This window comes from Ochotona princeps, chromosome 3, assembly GCF_030435755.1.
Source record: "Ochotona princeps isolate mOchPri1 chromosome 3, mOchPri1.hap1, whole genome shotgun sequence".
In the NCBI taxonomy this organism is placed as follows: domain Eukaryota; kingdom Metazoa; phylum Chordata; class Mammalia; order Lagomorpha; family Ochotonidae; genus Ochotona; species Ochotona princeps.
Genome location: NC_080834.1, coordinates 71,390,256 through 71,396,796, shown reverse-complemented (window position 1 = coordinate 71,396,796; position 6,541 = coordinate 71,390,256). Strand labels below are relative to the sequence as shown.

The 6,541-nt window shown below is 34.2% G+C and overlaps 1 pseudogene; it reads left to right on the top strand.

Moving 5' to 3' along the window:
• Nucleotides 1-3,819: 3,819 nt before the first annotated feature.
• LOC131479940 (U2 spliceosomal RNA) lies at nt 3,820-3,953 on the top strand (annotated as a pseudogene).
• The last annotated feature ends 2,588 nt before the right edge of the window (nt 3,954-6,541 follow it).

The following is a 6,541-nucleotide window of genomic DNA, read 5'->3' as shown; positions in this document are numbered from 1 at the left end:
AATAACTTTGAAGTCACCATCTGCTGCTAAATGGAAGTCATTGTCAATTCCCATGAGGATATTTCTGTTTCTCTTAAAATATCGTCCTTACATAGCACTCAGTTAAGTGCTCACTACTCTCATTTATTATTCATAATGCTCCCAGTTGTTAAAATGGTGTAAATGGTGTTGCATACTTGATTTTCACCTTGGGAAAACAGTTTCACAGAAAAATGAAATCAAGTCTTCTGAGTTACATGAACTCAGTAAGCTGTGGTTTTGACTTTCCTTCGACAGTGGATGACATCACGTTCTGTATCCGTTCTATATTCTTGCGAGTATCCTTAGTTTTAAGCTTATCTGAAATTTGATTTGATTAATGGATAACCAATAACTCCTTCTCACCTAATAAGAGGGAAAGACAATCTTTGGTCCTAAGTGTGAGAGGATTGCATTATATTTACTGAGAATTCTGTAAGTACTGATTCCAATTCTATCCACAGAAGTAATGGTATGTCCAAGTTAAATCTATATATAAATAGCAGTTCAATTAATTGCTTAGAAACCAATTCTAATTAATCAGTGATTATGTTGTATAAAAAGATCCATGTGTTGATACATATATGTGATATTCTTTATGCTTTTAGAGCTTTAGAATCATTTTAATTTTAGAATATTTCATTGAAAAAACTCTCCAGTGTAAATGTGATGATTTATTGTGTTAATACACTATTAAGTGATTACTATATATTAACCTGTATCATGCATAGTTACGTGTGTGTGTGTGTGTGTGTGTGTGTCTGTGTTTGTAGAGAAAGCATGCTTGAAAATGCACTGACTGAATGTCCAGGAAAAATGCAGTATTGCTAAATTTGGCAACCACACTATGTACCAGATATCTATAATTTTTTATGATGTGATAGTAAATTTGTGTCCTTTGATCTGTAGCTCTCCAATATTCCCATACCCTACCCCTGAAACTTACTATCCTTTTCTGTTCCCATAATTAAATTTCTAATATTGTGCTTTTCTTTCTGTGATTGGCTTATTTAGCTCAGCATAATGTGCTGTAACTTCATACATGGTGTAAGAAATAGCAAGATTTCTATTTTTAAGGGTGAATTCTATTTCAGGACACATGTCATATTTTCTTTATCCATCAGCAGATGGTCAAATTGTTTCTCTATTTTGACTATTGTGAAGGTTATCGAAACGTGTGGATGTCCCTTTGAGATACTGATATCATTAAAGGATAGGAAAGTAATGTGTTATTTACAAGGGAAGGTCCTGCACTGGAATCATGAGTATAGTGATCGTTACAGATGTGTGACCTCAGACAAGTTGCATGACCTTATCCTTATCCACATGTTAGGGATAGTAACTGATCTCATTTTATAATCATAGCAAGTTCTTTGCAAAACGAGATACTCTAAAAATTTCATTGGTTATTATTTTCCCTCAAATTGTGTTTTTTTTTTCTCCCTTACAAGTACTGATAGAATTTAACTAATTGTTCTCAGTAGGATCATTGTTTGCTGCCTCAAGTCGTAGCAATTACGAAATCAGTAAGAGTAAGAAGCTTGAAAAGACAAAGTATTAGTGCCTTTCTTTTATAGCTATAGTTCAAAATCTGGTTCTCATTTGATTTATGGTGATGTTGATTGTCCTGGCAACTATAGACTTACCTTTCACTTGATCTTACCCAAAAGGCGGAGAAGCGATCTTGTGCTACTTTTCAAGAAGCGATCTTGTGCTACTTTTCAAGGCCATCTTAACTTGACCTTGTATGCCAATATCAATGTTGCCATTTTCTGACTGTGCTCTCATAGCACAAGTAAGTCAGTTTGATGGCAAAATTGTATCTGCGGTAGTAAAAATAACAGAAAGATGTCCTGCGCTTTTCCAAAATGTTATTTCAATCTGATTTACTTGATCTAATGGATTTTAGATGTATTCACTCATGTATTTGTGTTTATTTGAATGTGTGTAAGTATGAATGCATTTCAATACATTTTATACAAGTGTATTTGATAATAGTGTGGAATATAAAACACTTTTTTTAAAAGATTTATTTATTTTATTACAAAGTCAGATATACAGAGAGAGGAGGAGAGACAGAGAGGAAGATCTTCCGTCCGATGATTCACTCCCCAAATGACTGCAACGGCCGGTGCGTACCGATCCGAAGCCAGGAACCAGGAACCTCCTCCGGGTCTCCCATGTGGGTGCAGGGTCCCAAGGCATTGGGCAGTCCTCGACTGCTTTCCCAGGTCACAAGCAGGGAGCTGTATGGGAAGTGGAGCTGCCAGGATTAGAACTGGCGCCCATATGGGATCCTGGGGCGTTCAAGGCGAGGACTTTAGCCACTAGGCCACGGTACCGGGCCCTATAAAACACTTTTAATTATAACCTAATAGTGACTGTAAGTCAACCAGGTTGGAAATTCTGTTTTAGCTGTGGAATTGTTTGTAGGTATAAATCCTTCAAACTTACAGAATATGATTCATTTCCCAGACAAGGTAGTTGAAAAGCAGAGATTGAAGAATTTATTTTCTTTCCTTCTGTTTTGTGGAATAGTTTCAGTCACAAAAATGCACCATATCCAGGATTAGGGAAACCATTATTTTATTCACTCAACATAAAAAAAGACCTTCTAATTCTAACACTGTTGATATTTTATTCTTCTGTAGTTTTTCATTGCATGATGATTTTCAATTTTATTCTGCTAATTTTAAGTTGTGCTTCTTTTTATGAGTTGATGAACTTTTAAATAATTGTATTTTCTATATGTATTGTGAATTCCATGTTCACTCTTCATGTATCAACCTGAAAGGAGATAGTGAACTTTTAAATTTAAGAAACTCATGGTGAGCACCATGACATAGTAAGGTAAGTCCCTGCACACAGTTCTGGTATTCCATATAGGTTTCAGCTATGTCCTAATTGCTCTACTTCTGACCCAGAGCCTGCTTTATGGCCCAGAAGGGCATAGAACGGTTGAAGTCCTTGGGCCCAGCACCCCTGTGGACATCTTACTCCTGGATTGCAATGGGTGTAGCTCTGAATATTGCAGGCATTTGGGAAGAATGCTGGGGTGGAAGCTATCTCTACTTTCTTTTTCTTTCTATAATTCTTACACATAAAAAAAATTTTAAAAATGGATAAAAGTATGGTTTTTCATTTTCTAAGTGTAGATTACTAACTCAACTCATAGAATATAGATGAAAAGTATAATTTTAATTTTATATGAATGAAAATTTTGTAAGTATTTCCATTATGTTTTTATAATTAATGATTTTAAATAATTATTTTATATAATAATTTATTTTGCTCTCTCAGATTTTGTTATTATTATTTTGAGGGGGTAAAGGGATCCTTAAACATGCAAGACTGTTTGAGAATAAGGCAAAAGCACATGGAGACACCATTCAGTAGCCAGACAGCCCAGAGATTTTAGAAATAAGCAATGGGACTTTTAGGGACACAGTATGACCTAAGTGAGCACATCATAAGCCTCATGATAATCCAAGAGTGAATTTTAGAAAAATCTTTCTTTTTTTGCAAATAGTAAGCATGGTTACATAAGATTGTTAATGTGAAAGACTTTTCTGTTAATACGGTGGTAATTGGGGAAGAAAAAAGAAATATGAGTGTATTTAGTGATAGGAACTACATTCCATGGCAAAGTAATTGCATATAATTACCCCTTTCTTTTCAGTTTCCAAATTTGATTTTATGTAAATCAGATAATTGTCAAACACAGATTCGTATAATAATAGTTAAAGAATCTTCTTTAATATTCCTTCTATAATAGCATGCCAGTTAATTATACAACTATACATCGCTTCTCGGCCTTTTGGCTAAGATCAAGTGTAATTATACAACTATACGTGTGTGTGTGTGTGTGTGCGTGCGCATGTGTGTGTGTTTTACCACTGAGATTTTACATTCTCTTTGTAGTTGATGGCAATGACTTGGCCAGCTTTTGTTTTAACATTTGTGCATTTTAATTGACCCTTCTAAGTGAAAGGGATGTTATAATTTCTAAATGGATATTTAATAAGAAGTAATTTAATATTGACTTGAAGTGTTATTCTTCATTACCAGATTCCAGGGTAGGACTAGCTTTCATAAACATCTCTATCTGGATATTGAAACTTTACTTCTCAGCTTCCAGAACAGATGCACTCTCCATTTGATCTGATTTCAAATGAACTTTTCCAATCTATATCAGAACTCAGTGTTGGTTCAGAAAAACGTGTTCACCACACACATTTGTGCAAAGTTGTCCTCCAAATTTTGAATGGCTGGGCTCTGAGGATGTAGGCTAATATCTCTGTATCCATGGCTAGTATCAATTATCTCTTTGTCAATCTAAGCCCAATGTGTTGTATGCTTTCATTTGCATTTATATGAAAATATTGACTTGCTTATGCAGAAATTGCATAAAAGTGAACAAAATTTTAAATAATAGCTCTATTGATGTGTAGTTCTTATACCGTAAGTATTATTATTTTAAATGGACAAAGAAGTAGATTTTTCTGTGCCTCAATTGTTAACATACGCCCTGTTAGAGTTATCAGCCTGTTTGGACTATCCTAAAATTCGCCAAGTTCAGTAAAAATCATGCTTCAATACCATAAACGGCTAAATATAAAATAGACACCAGACAGCTGAATAGTACCCTATAACCATTGTAAGGTGTACAGCAGTCGGTTGTGTATAAACTAAAATTGAAATGTTAATGAAGTAGTCACAGGATGTGGTTAAAAACTTGCATTTTCTAACATATTGCTAACTCAAAACCATGTCAATTAACTCAATAATGTTGTAAATTGTTGTTGATGTTATGTTGTGGCTTTTCATTGGAGGGGATGATATTCTGCCAGCTTTAATTTCAGACCAGAGATGGTCTCCCAAGGAAATTGTTGAACTTATCTGAACAATAAGAGGCTGGACTCTACACATGGTATATGATTGCAATGGAGGAGTCATGACTGGATATGAACTGTGCTACTGCAACAATCTGGAGGAATCCAGCATTGGGGGGGGGGGAAGCTTTTTGGAGGGGTTGGGGGAATCCCAGAGCCTATGAAACTGTGTAATAAAATGAAATTTTTTAAAAAATTGCATGATCATCATCACTAATACCTAATTATGGACTGTTTTTATAACCTCTAAAATAAATCTTTACCTATTAGCAGTAATTCTACAGTTACTTTTCTATTCTGGCATTTAACAATCAATAATCTATGCTCTTTCTATATGTAAATGGTCTGTTTTTTGGCATTCCATAGATTAATACATGCAGTGTCTCATAGTTGAGTCCGGTTTATTTTATATAATGCACTTTTCTTCAAGTTTACCTATGTGGTAGCATATATTTTTGAGACTAAGTAGTAATCTATTTCATGTATGTATTAGCTTGCCTGTTTATACATTTGCCAGTTGATCCATTCATAAGTCAGTGGACATTTGCTTTGTTTTACTTTAGAATGTATGAAATATTCTGCTATGAACATTTTGGAAAATTATTTCACATGACACATATTTTTAGTTGTCTTGGTTTTGTATTCAGGAGCAGAATTGCTGCTTCACATGGTAACATGAAAAATTTTCTTTACAAAGCTTCTGCAACATTTTCCAGAAGCAATTCACAAAGAATAAAGGTTGTCTCTACAGTTTATTTAATATTCTGTTAAAATATTAAGGGAATAACACTTGTATATATCTTAGCACATTTTATTTCTATCTGAATGACAATGTAATAATTATATATCAGATTTGTTTAGAAAGATTTTGTGAAATTATTAAAGAAAGTCTATTGAAAAACAAATATTTTCTTGGAAAATTCAGATTATGCTAAGGATTTAAGTATATAGCTTCTTTGCTAAAAGATTTGTTTATTTATTTTGAAAGCACAGTTACAGAGAAAGAAGGAAAGAGAGAGAGACAGACAGACACTCTGCTAGGACATTTCCCCCATGGCACCAGGGCTAAAAGTGCACCAGGTCAAGCTAGGAACCAATTATTTCATCTGGGATTTCCATCTGGGTGTAGGGGCACATGCAATTGGGCATTTTCCTCTGCATTTCCAGGCATATTGGCATGGAGCTGGGTCAGAATTGAAGTTGCCAGTAACTGAGCTGTCACCCATAAAGAATGTTGATGTAGCAGTTGAGAGCTTAACCTGCTAAGTCAAAATATTGGCTCCTAAACATGCGATTTCTAGCACAATGACATCAGATTTTCAAAGTATCTTCTGAATTAGGCTAAGTTAATTCAAATGGTCACACTCATTTTTTTTCTTATTAAGAGGAAATTGCTTTGAAAGAGAATTGCTTTGTAAGTTTTCTTAGAATAATTGATTCTAGGAGAGAGACTATGGATGATACACTTGTAAATTTTGAAGATAAGTACACTAAAGATATGCTTGTCAAAGTTCGTGAAGACTTATAACCCAGAGTATTCTGATTGCATTGTGTGTAATACCAAAACCAACAGGAAAAAAAAAAAAAAACAATCATAAAGTTGTTTTCAATACAGTACACAGTAAATATGT